General features: G+C 40.7%; 1 pseudogene; it reads right to left on the reverse strand.

Annotated features, from left to right (window-relative positions):
* Positions 1–2,746: 2,746 nt before the first annotated feature.
* LOC139998827 (ubiquitin carboxyl-terminal hydrolase 42-like) lies at positions 2,747–15,796 on the reverse strand (annotated as a pseudogene).
* Between the last annotated feature and the right edge of the window lie 2,400 nt (positions 15,797–18,196).

Below are 18,196 nucleotides of genomic sequence, written 5' to 3' on the forward strand. Positions count from 1 at the left end.
ATCTTGAAAATTTCTTTTCTAGCCTGGAAGCAAAATCATTGCGTTTTAGCTTGTCCCAAGTTTTCCTTAAAAATACCAAGAAACAAACAAACCAAAAAGCAAGCAAACAAATAAACAAACAAAAAAAAACCAGTCCTTCCTCAAAACCCCTCATCTATTAATACGCTTTTCTTATTTGCTCAACTTTCAAGTATTTTACAGTTATTTAATATACACTCTGCATTTTCAACCAGGAAATTGAATATTTCTTATTTGTTATACTGAACTTTTTCTAGGAACCTACAATGAAAGAAAAGGCATTTATAGCTTCAATAACAAGTTTCCAAACTACGGGACCTAATGACCCAGAGGAAAATACTGTAATGAAAAATTTATCCAGAAACATTTCTTTGTTGTCCAAAAATCTTCTCTAAAACTTAGCAAGCTTTCATTGTGACAGTCTCATTACTTCATCACATTTGCTTTTCAGGCAGTAAATTCACAGAAAGCACTTCTGGCACAATGCTTCAAATTGCTACAATTACTATAAAGAAGAAAATAATTATGACTCAAACTACTACCACCAATCCGGGGCACAATCAAATGCAAACACGTCCCCTATTCATTCAGAAGTGAAGGATTGAGACCAAAAACACAACTTCATGATGAAAACGCCCAAGTGGACTAAATAATTAAGCAAACAGGTACAACTTTGAGAATGAAAGGTTTGATTATAGACCTAACTACTTGGTGGTATCATCCTGACCATATATATCCAGTACCAGATTTGCCCTCCATGGAACAACGCAGTGTCTCCACATATCACTCTTTTGTTCAAGTTGTCAATTATTTTTTTTTCCTATAAAGTTGGACTTTGCCATGGTAGCACTAACATTCAATTTAAGTTCTCACCTCTTTATTTGGCAAGTTGAAGAGGAACTCTCTGCCAAAGCGTCCTGGTCTTCGTAAAGCAGGATCTATAGAATCCAGTCTGTTGGTAGCTCCGATTACCACGATCTCCCCTCTGTTATCTGTGCCATCCATAAGCGTCAGAAGAGTTGAAACAATGGAACTAATAGAAAAATATAGTTTTTATTTACTGGTTCAGTAAATTTTGTTACATTCCACATGACTTTCTTGATGCCGGAACAACCTTCTTCCTAGTAGTCATTCAAAAGTGGGAAAAAAATAGTCTACCAAGTCGGGTTTTTTTTTTTGGTTTGATAATACATCTGCAGACTGGTAAGTCATCAAGCACTTCAAGACTGTTTGAAATAATCTCTACATTAATGGAAAAGGAGTACTGCACACTTCTGCTCAGGAAGAAAATCACGGAAAATGTTCCGTGATGTTCCCTCTTGCTTTGGTAATGCTCTTTCTCAGTGTTTTTAGTCTTGTCCTTTCTACCTTGGCATCTCTCTGCAATAGCTGAGGAGGAAAGCTTTTTAGAGCTACATTCAGTGTCACACTCGAGAGAGGAAGTTTGCCGCAATTTCTCACCAGGCTCAGAAGACTCTTTGCCGTACAAAACGTTTTCTTTTGAAATAAGGTCACGTTCTTTTGATCTTCTTGGTTTCTCCTTGTCTCCACTGTCATCACATTGGTACTGTGCGAGGTATTCATCCTTCCCAGTAGATTTCGGAGGGTCCGCGACACTGCACAAAATAAAATCACATTTCTCACTTCTGCTGAAGGACGTGAAGATTAACAGTAAAACCTTCCAAAGGCAAACAAACAAACAAAAACCTCCAGACTACAGGAACACTCGCAAAGATATGCCATTTAGAAACCTCTCCTGCGATAAGGACACCTTCTCCAGCTCCCAGAGAAAGTGTTTTTCCCCTCTTGCTTCTGAAGCCATTGCACTAAAAAAGCACACGCATCTGTCTCCCTCCACATGCTGCTGCTCTGAATAAGAGCCAGAAGATTCAAAACCACCCTATTTGGTCTCCCCACATAGCCGAAAAAAACACCAGTTGAAACAGAGTTTTCTACCTCTCTCCCAAGAATTTACATTCACATATCCTGTGACTGCAAAAATAGAAGGCGGGGCTCAGGAGGAACAGCCAGTGTTGGAAATGAAAAAAAGCAGCCTGTTTCTTCAGAGTCTTAAGCCTATTCTACTAGGAAAACAAAACAAAACAAAACAAAACAAGAGGAGAGGAGAACAACAGCGGGAAATTTACCTATTCTCCAGGTGTTCAATTGCAAAGCCTCCGCTGGAGGATCAACAGCTGTGAATTCAGCGTGCTTAGGAGAAATCAGATCTACGTCTGAACCACAACTATTTCAGTAGTATCACTAACTTATGTTACTCTGAAGAAGCAGTCAGCACCGTTTCTATGTTAGGAAATAGCTGAACAGAGTCTGTTATTCACAGGAATTATTCAGGCAGGCTTCTTTAGGAAGGCTGGGTTTCACTAGAACATTACTAGCCTGTAAGCCTCATGGCATCACCTTCCATCTTGACTGCTAAACCTCCTTGCTCCCTACTATCTTCTTTGCCAAGATACAGCTGTCCACGTTTACTTTTCCTACTTGGCTGGACTGAATTTAAGAAGGGATCTTGCAACTCTTCCTCTTGTTTGCCACTTAATCATCACACCAAATGAAAACTATTTGCCTTTCACCTCTTTATTTCAGGCATTCTTTCCTAGTGGTCATTTAAAAACGGAAAGAAAAAGTCCATCAGCTTTTTTTTTTAATATCCAGCAGACTGTTAAGTCACCAAGCACTTCAAGACTGTTGGAAATAATCTCTACATTAATAGAAAAGGAATTCCTCAAACACACTGCGGCCGCTTACCTTTAATACACTCGTTGGATGAGACGGAGGTGTATTTCTTGCTTTCGCCTGCACTGGAAGGCTTCCCTTCCTTGTAAGGTTGTTTACTGCTCTCACTTCTGCATTGCTCACATGAAGAGCCATCTGGAGGATGGGATTCTTCCTTCTTCTCCCGCGTTATCTTCTGGAAACGAGGATCTAAGTGTTCCAAGGAGCCTTTCACTTTCCTGCTGTTTCTCTTTTTTCTTCTTTTTCTTCTCCTTTTTCTTCTTGTTTTACGCTTGGGATTGGCATTGTCAAAGTGGAGCACACAGAAGCACAAATCGTGAAGTCTGAAAGAAACATGCAAGTTTAAAAGAGAAAAAAAGATGTGGCACTTGTTGCCTATATGAAACTTTATTTATTTTACCACAGGTGATGATTTGCAGCATGTCAGCTATTTTGTGGTGCTTTGTGCACACGCAACTTACTTTAGATGTAGCAAACTTAAGCCCTCAGATTGGAGGACCATAGGTCCTGGTTTGTACACAGATCATTAACAATGGCTAGCTCTGGAATACGTGCAAGCAGAAAAAAACTTTTAACCTAATCCAGAATGGTGTACGGATGTGTTTCCAACTATGTGGTCCAAAGCTAGTGCTCTGAAACAATTCAGCAATAGCTTTCCTATCTTCACTGATCAACCTAACAACATGATCCCCAGCCAGCTGATGCTATCTAAGTAACTTAGAAACTACCAAAAAAAAAAAAAAAAAAAAAAAAAAAAAAAAGATGAAGAAAAAAAGAGAAGAAAAAAAAAAGGAGAAAAAAAAAAAAAAAGAAGGAATACATGAGAAGCACCCAGAAAAGAATTAGGATAAAAAATGCGGAGTATGCTGGAATCCTTGCTTACTTGGAATCCTTCTCTCCATGTTTATCCTTAGACTTCTTTTTCTTCTAGAACTTGTGATATTTTTGCATTTTTTTCACCACCTAAAAGCTCCTTTTCTATCTTTCTGTCTTTCCTTTCTATTTCACTTTCACTACCTTCTGCACGGGTAGATTTTCTTTTTCTGTTTCCTTCTGTTTCATTTTTCTGGCGACAGTTCTCCAAATGAGCTGACACAGGTGGAAGCGCATGTCTTTCACGAGAATGTCTTCCAGAATGTTGCTGAGATACCGAGCAACGATGCAAGTCTGCTCGGGGTGTGCTAAAGCGACGTCCATCTTCATCTCTCAAGAGGGAACCGTGAGGCCATCCACTTTTGTAATGATAATGCTTATGTGACCTGCCGTAGTAAGTTGCAGTCCATTTGTCAAAGGCTGCATCGCCGTGAGAGAACTTTCTCTCTCTACTGTCTCCTGTCGCATGAGGTGAATAGTAATCATTGTAATAGCTACAACTTTCCCACCTCCGTGCTTCATCTCGATAGTATCTTTCTCTGCTCCAACTTCTTTCCCCTTTGGATCGGTAATATCTATTGCTACCTTGTTCTGATCTTCCTCCGCTGCCAGATCTGTACTTTGAATATTTGACTGCTCTTCTGCCATTCTCAGGGCTGTTTCTTTCACCAGGGAAAGATCTGCACCTGCTTCCCTCCCAGTGCTCCTGCTTGTGACGCTTTTGATGAACAACTTCCACGCTCTGAGAACACCTCCTCTTGCTGGAAGGACCTGCTTTTTGACTCTCCTTCTCTTCACTAGGAGCATGTTCCCTCTTGCTTTGGTAATGCTCTTTCTCAGTGTTTTTAGTCTTGTCCTTTCTACCTTGGCATCTCTCTGCAATAGCTGAGGAGGAAAGCTTTTTAGAGCTACATTCAGTGTCACACTCGAGAGAGGAAGTTTGCCGCAATTTCTCACCAGGCTCAGAAGACTCTTTGCCGTACAAAACGTTTTCTTTTGAAATGAGGTCACGTTCTTTTGATCTTCTTGGTTTCTCCTTGTCTCCACCGTCATCACATTGGTACTGTGCGAGGTATTCATCCTTCCCAGTAGATTTCGGAGGGTCCGCGACACTGCACAAAATAAAATCACATTTCTCACTTCTGCTGAAGGACGTGAAGATTAACAGTAAAACCTTCCAAAGGCAAACAAACAAACAAAAACCTCCAGACTACAGGAACACTCGCAGAGATATGCCATTTAGAAACCTCTCCTGTGATTAGGACACCTTCTCCAGCTCCCTGAGAAAGTGCTTTCTCCCCTCTTGCTTCTGAAGCCATTGCACTAAAAAAGCAAATGCATCCGTCTCCTTCCACCTGCTGCTCTGAGAAAAAAGGCATAGGGGCGAGCGGGGAACAGCCAGTGTTTCTCCAGACAGTGGAGAAAAATGGAAAAACATTCTATGAAGGAACACAAGTTCTCCTTGAGGCACCAACCTGCATCAGAGTGATATGCTCAGTGCTGATCATTAGTTCTGTTCGTAACGCTGGACATACAGTATGGAATTGTACTAATTTAAATCCTTCCATTAAATACTATTAGTAGACAGATAAAACCGTAACGAACTTCCATAAGGTCTTGTCTTAATCAGACTGTGCTCATTTTACCTCGTTTCCTCTGACAAGCTGTTCAGCTGGCTGGCTGTGAGGGACTCCGTGATGATTTCTCGATTGACTGAAGGCATAGCTCCAGGCATCTGCAATCAAAACGCACAAGTCAGCAGACAAAAAAATACTATTTGTAGTAGTACTGAGGACTAGTCTTGTCAGAATTTCTCCATTAAATGGTAAGCAAGACCGTTTTGAGTTGTATGCATTATCTACACTTCAAAGATAACCCCAACTCACCTCCCAAAATCTACTTTATGAAACTTAGGAATTTTTATCTCAGCTGAGCTTAAGTTGACAAGTTCTAATGTAAGCTCAGGTCTGCAAATTCTAATGGGATAATACCACAAAGTCTTACAATCACATTTGTGCTGTGTTTTCTCAGTATTTCACCTGAATTAGGAACACAATAAACACTCCCGAATACATCATAGGTGAGAAATTCTCGATGGAGCAAATCTATGTTTCAAGCAATCCATTTGTTTTAGAAAAGAACATCTCAGAAGGTTTAACAGGTTCAACTCAGCAAGTGGAATCATCAAGTTTCAGTCCGTTTTCTTTCGATTCATTAACTAACCTAATAGCACCATTTAGTGAATCGGTTTTTGGCAGCTCATGCTGGGATCTTCCTTCGTCAGCATTCTGACAGGAAGAACCGGAATGCTGCAATGTACGGACTACCTTTCCAACCAAAATTCCATTAGAGGACATTGCATTGCAATTCCTTTTAAATAAGCCCTTTGACTCCTCCTCAGATTTTCCTGAAGATTCTGCACCGTAAGGGACTGTGTTATCAGAGCTGAGTTTAGGATTTTCATTCACTGTTGGCTCCACAAAAATCTCATCAGAAACTTTTTTGCTTGTTTGCATTTGCTTCATTTGCATTACCGAATTTGTAATTGTGGATGAAGGAACAGCCTGGTAGAGATCTTCGTCCTCCGCAGCACTGCTAAGACAGTCAGGCTGTGACACAGTCCGACGAGCAGGCAATTTATTGTGAATACTGGTGGTGATCTTCTGTTTTCTTGACGGATCAGTAATTGAAGGCCTGGTAATTGTCTGGTTTTGAACACAGGCCATCGGTGGTGCTGAAGATGGCCTTTTTAGGGTGACACCAGTGGTCTTTGCGTCCTCTTTTATGGATCCATTTCCATTTAAACGGCTTGAATTCTGTATTTAAAAAGAAGAAATGGCAAGATGGATTAACGCAAACACTGCATTTAACATTTTGAAACACAAAACTCTCCTACTGAGTATTTCTACAAATGGTCTTAACACCTACAAAGAAAAACACACTGCCCTTTAAAGATAAATGCAAGTCCAATAAGCGTATTCAATTCCTGCTTTTGGTTTACAGCCGATTGGAATCAAATTAACATCATCTTTGAAAACCAGCCAAACAACTTAACATTACCTGCTGCTATTCCCAAATATATTTATTTTCCCCTTTAAACATACCCTGAAAAGCCTGAAGTAATTGTTCTGGTGCTCAGGAATAAGACAATTAGTTTTCCCTGTCTTAGCTAAAGTGACGACGATAGGAAAAACAAGTCCTCTTTTAAATGATTCGAGGATTAGTACACTCTGCTTAAATTGTCAAAGAGCGTAGCTCTCTGTGCTTTAGAAAGCTGTCTTGGAGGTATTAAGTAATGGAGTCGCATGGCTGCACAATTTAGCAGTAACCACTGTTTGAATGACTCTGGCTGTAGCATGAAGGCTGTGAAGAAAGCTGCAGCATGGGAAGGAAAACAAAACTAAGATGCTGAAAACCAAACAAAAAACCCCACACCAAACCCCAAACCCACTAGCAGTTTGGTGCCGTTACCTGCCCTCCCACTTCCCTGAATTACCTTAATCATATGAGGAAGAAGTCGTGGTCCCATAAATCCAGCCTGCTTACTATTAGCCCCCTGCTGACCAGGAGGGAATGAACAGGGATAAGATGGTGCTGGCAAGTAAAACGCACGTTCTCCAAGTGTCAAATCATAGCGCCTTCAGAAAAGAGCAGTGATCGGAGTTTAGTTTTTCTTTCAGCCTACTCTTGGATTAAATCCCATCCTATAATTTTAGAGGAACAGTTCATACGATATGGAAGCCTTCTCTACAGAAGGCTTCGCCAAGACTACAAACTGAAAAGGAGAGAACAGTCTTCCTACTAAGACTATCACTTTCAGAACAATAATTCATTCTTACACGACAGATGACCTTCATTTTTCTCCTTCTCTAAATTAGCCAGCTACAGGTAACACATAGATAGCAATTTACACAAGTGCTGCAGTTTCAGGCCAAGCAACAAAAGATAATAAATGACACAGAGAATTTCAGGTTAGACAGAACTGAATTAGACAAATAATAATCTTTCCCTGGGATAGCAAGAAAAACACTTGCAAAACAGAAAAATATCAATAACAGGAAAGTAAATCTCTTCTGAACACATGTTAAGATTTGTTATTACCTGATATAAAAAAGTATGTAAGCTTGCTGACCAAGAACTCTCTTAATGTCAGTACGGACTACTTTAGCATCATTCATCTGATACCAAAGTCCATTACCAGCCTGCAAATAAAGACAACCATTTCTTTAGGTGAATTGCACGTGTTCCAAATGAAATCACGGATAGGAACAAAATACACACGTGTCAAATAAAAATATAATGAAATCTTTTTCCCTAGAAACAGTAGCTGCTAGTCACGCTTTCACTGGTTTGCCAGCACAACCTTTACTCTGTTAGAAATGCTGTTGACTTCTACCTTTACATAGCATATATAGTGTCCTGAGTGACAGCTGACACCGTGATGTACCAGCACCGCGTATAAGGCATAGAGCAGTGGTTCTCCCATTGACTGTGACATGTAGGCTCTCAGGTCCAAATACTCCGGATATTTCACCTCCTAAAGAGAGACCAAGAAGATAGAAAATTATCCCAGAGTACTTCGTGGACTAGCCAGAGAAAAACACTTCCAAAAAACACAGACTAGAATTTATTTCTAGAATATATTTCTAGAAGATATTTCTTGATTCACTACAAATAAGTCTTCCCATAAACAATGTTTAAGACTAGAAGTTGCAGAGAACTGTTTCCTGATGAATCAGCCTTCTCAGAGGAAAGCATATGCTTCTTGTCAAGCGGGAACTTTATTGATATTAAGAGAAAGAATAAGCCATAGTCGTTAGTCTACAATTACTGTCTGAAAATATAAACAACTTTCAGCTTTGGGGGATGTCCCATTACACAATGATATAGTTGCATTACAGTGGTAAATATACCTTGTTGATCTTTCCACCTGTGAAATCTGCAAATCTTTTCAGTGATATTGTGAGAACCTTGGAAGAACGGTGTATGGTAAATCTCTTGGATGCAGGAACCATCTTATTACACCTTAAAAACAAGCAGAGATAAGTGTTTGAAGGCATCTTCTTTTTTCGCCCCCAAAACAAACTCGTTTTAATGTCTCACGCATGCCTATGCTATTTGAATGACATTTACTTGCATAATAGGTTGGTCTTTTTTCTTTTCATAAACCCATGCACTGCGTGTCAGGTTTGTTAATACAGTGAAGAAGGTAAATTCTCCCAAAACCCCGGGCATAGCAGGAACAGGAATCTCTCACGAAAGGGTATTACCAGGTTGGATGGCAAGGTACCATTTCTTGGTCTACAAAAGTGGCTATTTGAACTCCAATCCTGGATACATTCTTTCAGCTTTCAAGGGAAATACAAATAATGAAAGTGGAACGAGAGAGCCTTGGTCCCCAGGACTAGAAATTGCAAATAATCTCCAACATAGGTCGTCTATCAACATCAAAAATACAACAGAAGCACATGGTCATTCTACAGGAGGGAGACATTTAACAGTAGGAAGTCTTCATGTACTGAGCTTGTCTGGAAAGACACTGAAACTGTCTGCCATCCTTTGAAACACAATAGTTCAGTTTGATACATTGCCCGCTCCAAGGTAGGACCTACAGTGTAAGCAGTGAAAATTAGCCACTAGCCCAGAGAACAACGGAAACTGGGCAGTTTACATCAAGAAAAGTACTGTCGAGAGCTAATAAATAGAAAGAACAAAAGTATCTCTTTTTGAATTCTGATGGCAAAATACGAGCCAGAGAATTGCAAACCCATAGGGAATGCCTCTGAACAAGACTTCCCCCCTCCAAAGAAACAAAAATCCAAGTGTTTTATAAACTTCCACAAAACTCGTAAGTAGATCCAAAGTTTAGAGGTAGTCCAACAGAGTCATGCAACATATAAAACTGACATCTAGGATTAAGACCTAATTCGTCAAAATCTTACTCGCTACATTTATAGCAATTCTCTCCACCCAGCTCTTCAGGTTTCACAAAGAGTTCCAGAGCTCTGGTAACAGATGAAACCGCCTAGAGGAGCGAGAAAGAAGAGCGTAAAGTCACCGTAAATTCAAAATTCCAGAAACGTACTAGTAGTTTGTAAGAGAATCTTACTAACATACTCCAGCGATCTACTATGAGCACTGTGAAGAAGGAGGCAGAAAGAGCATGCTCAGCATTGACCTCACCTGGAAGTCATTTGACTTCGGAACAAATACTTTTCCAGTAGCCTAGACAGCACCTATAGTGTGCTTTGTCATCAATACTGGGGACAAATTCATCAGTCTAACAATTAGATGTACATTGGGGTAGAACAACAGAGAAGTATGACAGCATTATAATTTTTGCAGAAAGAGAATTCTTTCCCCTTAAACCCAATGCAAATGTGGAGACTATTTACATGGGTTCCACAGAAGGACAAAGTCCAATCCACTTCCTTAGCACCACCAAGCTCTTACGTTTTAACATTATATGTGGTTTGGTTTTTTAAGGTAAACAAGTTTAATTTAGAAAGTTAGGCATGTACTTAAACATCATGAATTATATTTAGAAAACATCTTACCTTTATATCCAAAGTGATATCAAGAAATGCCTCATACGTATCCGAAACTGCTTTGCAATTCAAGCACTTCACTGGAAGCAAAATATAAATGCTTAACCTTATGTGAAGGAGACTAACTGTCCAAATTCAAGTTGTTGCCAGATACTACTTTAGACAAACTACAGACTGCTTTACTACCGACAAAAGACACAGATCAGTTCTAAGGACAGGAATATTTTTTAAAGTACCTCTCGATCTTAGAAATCCTCCAAATATTTGATGAATGATTGTGGTAGCTTGAGAAGATCTGTCCAATCTGGAAATAAATTATAATCAGACCTCAGAAGATTTAAGGCGCAGAGTTAACTCTTCAAAGAGTTTTATGAAAACTAAGGATGATGTAGACTTTCGTTGCTGATAGTAAATAAGGCACTAAAAGGTGCTAGAGATCATTTTTGATAGTAAATAAAGGACTAGAAGGTGCTAGAGAATGTATGAAAGTGAACTTGTTTATGCTTACTCGGTGCTTCCATTCAAGCACGCTTCCTGCATAGCATCAACAGTATAGCGCAAGAACTCGTGTGCATCTTCTTGACTGCCAAAACGGAAATGTTGTCCTATTCCTAAAGAAGAAGATGATAGTATTCACCTCATTTAAAAATGAAATCATTCTTGTATTTCTAAAATCTCTCTTCTTTCTAGTGTTAAAACCACTTATACACATCAAATAAGTATTTGAAGATTACAAGCTATCGAAAAGAAACACATCTGAAGCCACTTACGACTGAGATTACTGATAACATGCGTAGGCTCGATGGCATCAACAGTGCAACGCAGGGCCTGGTTAATGTGAGTCTCCATTGTGCACATCATGCAAAAATCTTGTTCACGACCTGAAGAGTGAAAGAGGAAAGCATCCCAGTCCAGCAAAATATCCATAACTACAAACAAACATCTAAGTAAAATTTAAACTATAGATACGATATCCACTCTCCTTGCTACATTCTATTCTCCCAAGATGCCAATGTCCCAACAGTCTTGTAACATTTCATTTCACACAACTTTACAGAATAAAAATATCCACTAAGCCTGTATTCAAATGCATTTTGTGATGAGAAATCTAAAAGACTACTGCAAAGTCACATTTGTAAAGGCTGACAGGAATGTGAACTCCACAGGCTGAAAAATGTATTACTCTCTAAAATTACTACTAAATGCATTACTGTCCAATGCACTTCATTATTCCCACGAAGCAATAAATGATCCTTTAATAAATACATAAATAAATAAATAAATAAATTCATTCATTAAACAAACAGTGCATTAATTGCACTCCGTATGCTATTCGGAGCCCACTGCTAATACAGTGCTCAAAGCCAGCTTCTACAGGTAAAATCAGGCAAATAAGCTTGTCTCAGAATCACTGCTGTTCTTTCACCTTCAGAGCTGTCCAACAGATTTGAAATACTCTTAGAAAGTACTCACATGACTGGCCGTGCTCGAGAGAAAGCATGTAATTGGCAAGTGGGGGTGTGTAGGTCAAACACTGTAGAGTAGCATTAAGAAAACATGTGTTGCCAAGATTGTACAGGCCAACTCCAACACTTTGTGTTTCTCGCCAATCCATACAAATCTTCTCAGGTGGAAAAAGAATGCTCTGTGGTGGAGCAATTCCATCATTAACGACTGCAAGAAAGTTAAATTTAAAAAGAGATTTTGTTTGTTTGTTTCTAAGCAAGGTATTTAAAAAAATACTATTCTGCAGGAGCACCTAGAGGAGCTAGCTACAATCCAAGCCAGAAGAAAATTATTGCAGACAGCTTTAATACCGCCAAATTCAAATTGGCTGGTCAACACAATGTTTTGGGGAAAAAAAAAAAAAACAAAAAAACAGCTTTCGTCAACCATTTTAATTTTTCTAAGGCAAGGCTAACTGCCATTCTGTTTGTAGTACCTAATGCCAAGTTCCTCTCCATCTATAATCTTTAACCTGATTAACTCAACTACTGTTTTTTTCCTTATTATAACTTAAACCACAAGCTTAGACTTGAAATTATACGGAAAAAAGGTAAAAACTAGTAACTAGGAATGACGGTACCCCTACAGATACCAGATCTTTTCCTGAGCAATGTTATCATTCAAAAAACGTGTGAAAAATGGAAGCTGTGAATAGCAACAATCAAACACTTTTCTTTGCAAAACGGAAAAGACAGGGATGAATCTGTGCATTACAAAAAGCTCCCCATATTTCTCTGTTGACTGTAAATATATCAAAATTAATTTCTGTAACATCAGTCACTTCAGTTGCCTTAGGGGATTCGCTTTTGAAGTCTTTGTTCACACTAGTCCCCTTCTCTATCAGTGCAACAAGTAAGAACTGCATTTTCTACTTTTGCTTTGAAGAAAATGGAGTCAGGATAAAGCTCACACTTACTTAGATCTCTTGGGGCAAAAGCCTTAGATTTTTCAGATGATCTACAGTAAATAGCACCTCCACGTCCTTGGGCCACAGAGACTTGGCTTGAATCTTCTGCAGGCGGTATCTGGCCCCAGTTTGCGGTGCGTGACATCAGTATTTTAGTACTTGGTTTCTTGGATTTGCCAGACCGCCTTGAAGAGGGCTTTTTAGACTTTGAAGATTTGGGCTTCTTAACTACGGTCATTGTTGACATCTGCGACAGAGACAGAAGTTCTGGTTGACGTAAGAATATCAAGAAGCATTCCAAGAAGAAAAGAATAGCAGAAGTCCTGTCACTTAATCTCAAAGAAACAGCCTTAAGAACTAAATCGCTGGTATGAATGATTTAAAAAGAATCCCCAAACTAAACACACAAAGTGAAAATTTCCATCTAAACTCTATTGGTATTACTTTTAGCTTCTGCAGAACTAGTGGCTGATGCCATTTCTTTCACTTCCGTAGGATTTTAATCTATTACAACTCTGGAGTCTTTTTAATATAAAAATGTAGAAGACATTCTCTGAGGGGAATCAGTTATTTATTGATTTCCAGAGTTGCACAATTATCTGTTAATTATTACCTATGATCTAATAGATAATTGTTGCAATTATCTATTGCTGGCATTAGTAATGGAACACTATTACTTCACTGCCTGCGTTTTTCTGTTTCGTGTGCACAAAGGTACCCAGAACTCACTGCTCCTTTTCTTCTGTCTTTCCAGGGATCGCCCTCTACCTCACTGTCTACTGCACCAATCATGAGGGGTTTGTTGTTATTCTATAATGAGCCTAGCTTTTAAATACACCTTTTCTGGGCGTCACTTTGTGATAGCAAGTTAATTTGTGAGGGCTCCTCAGTCTACATCATGTGGTCGCTTTTTCCAGGTGAAAAAGCGGAGCCGTAAGTGGCAGTACACTAAAGCCCTGGCATGTTGAGATCCAAGAAGAGAGATGTTTGGCCCTCCTTCTCACTCCTGGGAACCATATACCTCAAAACCCACAGAGGATGGGCTATATCTCAGAGAAATCTTGGGAAAGGAGAGCATGAAGAGCACGTTTGCAAATTTATTTCTCCCTGGGCTTCTTCTGCTTCTCCACGAAATACGAGTTTGAATATAACTTTGGCAGCAGTACTTCTGGTGTTTTACTCCTACCACATTTAAAACTCCTACAAAAAACTGAAACGTTAGACTAAAAAGCAGCTCTTTCCGTTCTGCTTTGTAAAGTTGCACGTTTTCCTCATGCAAAACAACAGGGCAATGTAAGCTAGAAACGGAAATGCTGAATGTAAAACAAAACAAAACAAACCTCAGCCCTCCAGGACAAAAGCCAATAACTGCTACAAAGTCCTTTTTAAAATGCTGATTAGGTTTCAAGGTGATACCGCTTTAAATAAGCATAATTGTGTGTCCGTAGGCAGAAGCATCCATGACAGGATGAACTTCTATACTTCATGTTTTGTTACTGTCTTACTGTAGCACACAGGGACTTGTTACCTATAGGGAAACCACTAACCTAATGGAGCGTTTAAAACATAAGCTAGTTTGTTATACCAAAATGACTGAGAGAACAAAGCATAAAGTGCTTTCAGATTTCTAGCACGCCTTGATTGCTATCCATTAAACTTCAGACACGTTAAACAAAACACAGTAAATAAGAAAACTCCTAGTCCCACAGCTGGCAAATTGTGTGCAGAGGTTGTAACTAGAACTTTTTTCCCTTGACATTTTACATTTAAGATTGATTTTAAATCCATTCTATACACACTTTCCGTTCCTGAAAAAACAATACGCAAACCTGAAAAATGCATTTACACGAGAAATGAAGTCGTCCTTGTCCGATTGGAAGACTAAGGTGACAGCTCCTGGGCTCAGGGATTTTCAGATAAGCTCCGATCTTCACCAGTGACAGCTCCTTTTTTCGGATTGAAAGAGAAAATGTTTCAGCAACACACTGAAAACACACTTAAGGGACAAGAAACAAAATTAAGACTGTAGTGAGAAGGAGAAAAGAAAAACAACACTGGGGAAGAAAGGAAAAGGTAAAGGAAAAAGGAAAAAGGAAAAAAGCCTTGATCTTTATACTGACCAACGAGATAAGCCTTACACATTTTTAAGTTTATTTTTGACAACTGATTGAGGTGTTACCAGGTATTAAGTACGATTCAAGAGCAAATATTAACACTAGAAAGAAGAAATCCGATCCACCACCACCGTTTCAAAATACATCCATTTCTAATGTGGAGATAACGTCTCTCTGACAAGGTAGTAGAAAAACTGTAAATACCGACAGAGCTTCCTCTCCCGATGTTCCATATACATACCGATGCTGTTCCTACACCTACGCTCTGAGCATAAATTTATGTTGACATGAGTATCGGGTGTTACTCCTCTCTTTGTTTGCCTTGAGAGACACACCTCTTGTCCACTGAAAAGTAAACTCAAGATTCCAGATCAGTTAAGACAGTTGCTATCCCCCCATTCAGAGTTCTGCAGCAGCACTGTTCAGATGTGTTTAGCAGTCTCTTTAGAAAATGTTATCACTTAGGACCTGCTTCTCAGTAGGTACACGTTTGGCCTCCGCTTAGCAGAGAGTCAATCCCAGCTTAAGCTTTCGTACAAGAGCCCCTTCACGAAACGGACTTGGGCCCTGACATAACTGAGCTTAACCTTTAACCTTGAAGCTTCCTTAAAGAAGGAAGCAGCACCCAGGCCAGGAAATAGAAATTAATTGTCACTTTACCCTGAAACGCAGTGAGCTATTCTGTGCTGGCAGGATTGCTGCCGGGCTGGCCGACGAGGCGGCGGGCAGCTCCCCGGGGCCACAGGGCCTGTCACAGGGAGCCGCCGGAGGTCTCCAAGGTCCGGGAACAGCGGCAACAGCGGCAACAGCGAGGACAGAGGGGACAGCAGCAACAGCAGCAGCCACCTCAGCCAGGGCCGTCTCCACAACCGCCAAAACGGTCTCGGAATGCTGCCGAACTCGGAGCTCCAGCGTGACGCCTTTTGAACCTGGCCGCTGGAAGGACCTGCTTTTTGACTCTCCTTCTCTTCACTAGGAGCATGTTCCCTCTTGCTTTGGTAATGCTCTTTCTCAGTGTTTTTAGTCTTGTCCTTTCTACCTTGGCATTTCTCTGCAATAGCTGAGGAGGAAAGCTTTTTAGAGCTACATTCAGTGTCACACTTGAGAGAGGAAGTTTGCCGCAATTTCTCACCAGGCTCAGAAGACTCTTTGCCGTACAAAACGTTTTCTTTTGAAATAAGGTCACGTTCTTTTGATCTTCTTGGTTTCTCCTTGTCTCCACTGTCATCACATTGGTACTGTGCGAGGTATTCATCCTTCCCAGTAGATTTCGGAGGGTCCGCGACACTGCACAAAATAAAATCACATTTCTCACTTCTGCTGAAGGACGTGAAGATTAACAGTAAAACCTTCCAAAGGCAAACAAACAAACAAAAACCTCCAGACTACAGGAACACTCGCAGAGATATGCCATTTAGAAACCTCTCCTGCAATTAGGACACCTTCTCCAGCTCCCAGAGAAAGTGTTTTTTCCCCTCTTGCTTCTGAAGCCATTGCACTAAAAAAGCACACGCATCTGTCTCCCTCCACATGCTGCTGCTCTGAATAAGAGCCAGAAGATTCAAAACCACCCTATTTGGTCTCCCCACATAGCCGAAAAAGACACCAGTTGAAACAGAGTTTTCTACCTCTCTCCCAGGAATTTACATTCACATATCTTGTGACTGCAAAAATAGAAGGCGGGGCTCAAAAGGAACAGCCAGTGTTGGAAATGAAAAAAAGCAGCCCGTTTCTTCAGAGTCTTAAGCCTATGCTACTAGGAAAAAAAAAAACAAAACAAAACAAAACAAAACAAGAGGAGAGGAGAACAACAGCGGGAAATTTACCTATTCTCCAGGTGTTCAATTGCAAAGCCTCCGCTGGAGGATCAACAGCTGTGAATTCAGCGTGCTTAGGAGAAATCAGATCTACGTCTGAACCACAACTATTTCAGTAGCATCACTAACTTATGTTACTCTGAAGAAGCAGTCAGCACCGTTTCTATGTTAAGAAATAGCTGAACAGTCTGTTATTCACAGGAATTATTCAGGCAGGCTTCTTTAGGAAGGCTGGGTTTCACTAGAACATTGCTCCGCAAGTCCCTTCTATTCCTTTTCCCCTTAGAATCTGGGGATGTTTCAGCTAAAAAGGAGGGCAGAAACACTCTCCGTAGGTCTCCACCATGTAGTAAAACAGCGCTGTGTACCTGGTTAACTTCTGCAGCCAGCAAAGCATTGCTATTTGCAGCAGTGCCCTGACCCCAGCCTCTTGCTGAGCTCCGTCCTGTGCTGCTCGGATGCTCCCGCTGCTCAGACACGGGGGCTTAGAGAGCCACCGGGCCAGCACAAGCCCCCGAGCTCACTGTCAAACTTCACTTTTGGCATCTTTCACTTCACCATCGCCGCCGGACGAGGAGCCCAGCAATGCCTGACGCCGCTCCGGGCTCACCTAAATGCGGGGCAGGAAATTCAGATTCAAAGCTGCGAAGGTTTTTCTTAGTGAAAGCATGGAATGAGTGGCCATCGGTGACTAACCTTACAGGAAGGCATTCACTTTGTGAATGCTGCAGTGAGTGAAGACTGAAGGCGTTTTCTGAGTGACCTAAGGAGAGCCCTCCCCGAAAAGCAGGACGTTTTATTGTCTATGTAACATCTCCTTTGAAGGCTTGAGCATGAGATACACCAGGTTTAAAATCTCAAGACACGGATCTGCCACCACAGAAGCAATACATTTCATCTACTAAGCCTAAATACCGTATTTTGCCTCCTCTGTAAGTTTAAAAAAACACGGCCATGCTTGAAGGAATGCATTCTCAGATATTCTACGTATTTACAGTGCTTTAATTAATACCACAGACATGTTGTGCTGTTGAGGGGAATTTGCAATTACATTTTCATTTCCAACCAAACGCAGCCTGACACAAATTGGGAGCAAAAGGAACTAATCATCTGGAAGCCGGGATATGCATCATTCGCCATTTTCTAAGAAAATGACAAAAATATAAAACCCCAGCAGTCTGAGAACGTGAGCGCTGAGGTAAAGGCCTGATCAAACAAACGCGCACAACTATGATTTGTCCTTTTAACTCAGCAAAAGTCTGCAAACTGCCATGGTAGCAAATGAGGAGAAGGAGCTGGTATTTACAGAAGTTGCAGCTGAAGATTCAGATAAACCATTCGGGTCGATGCTCCCTTCCTGCAGGTTTAAGCTGCGGTCACATCGCCTATTTCAAACCCTTTTGATTTCTACCAGTCACCCCAGATCCCACCTATTTTGCACGTTTTCCAATCAATGAATTCGCTACATGATTTCTGGGGCAGAAGAGCAGGCCTGGTGAAGAGGAGCATGCCTGGTGCCATCATTCAATCAAATCAAAAGCGTCCAGGAGAAGCCCGGGGTGTGGTACTCACAGGGAATGTTTGCGAGCGGCCAAGTTCAGCAGAAGAGAATAGGCAGGACTGGAAGCCCAGGGGAACGAGATGCATCTGTTGTTGCAG

The sequence above is a fragment of the Anas platyrhynchos genome, chromosome 16 (assembly GCF_047663525.1).
Source record: "Anas platyrhynchos isolate ZD024472 breed Pekin duck chromosome 16, IASCAAS_PekinDuck_T2T, whole genome shotgun sequence".
Taxonomy (NCBI): Eukaryota; Metazoa; Chordata; class Aves; order Anseriformes; family Anatidae; genus Anas; species Anas platyrhynchos.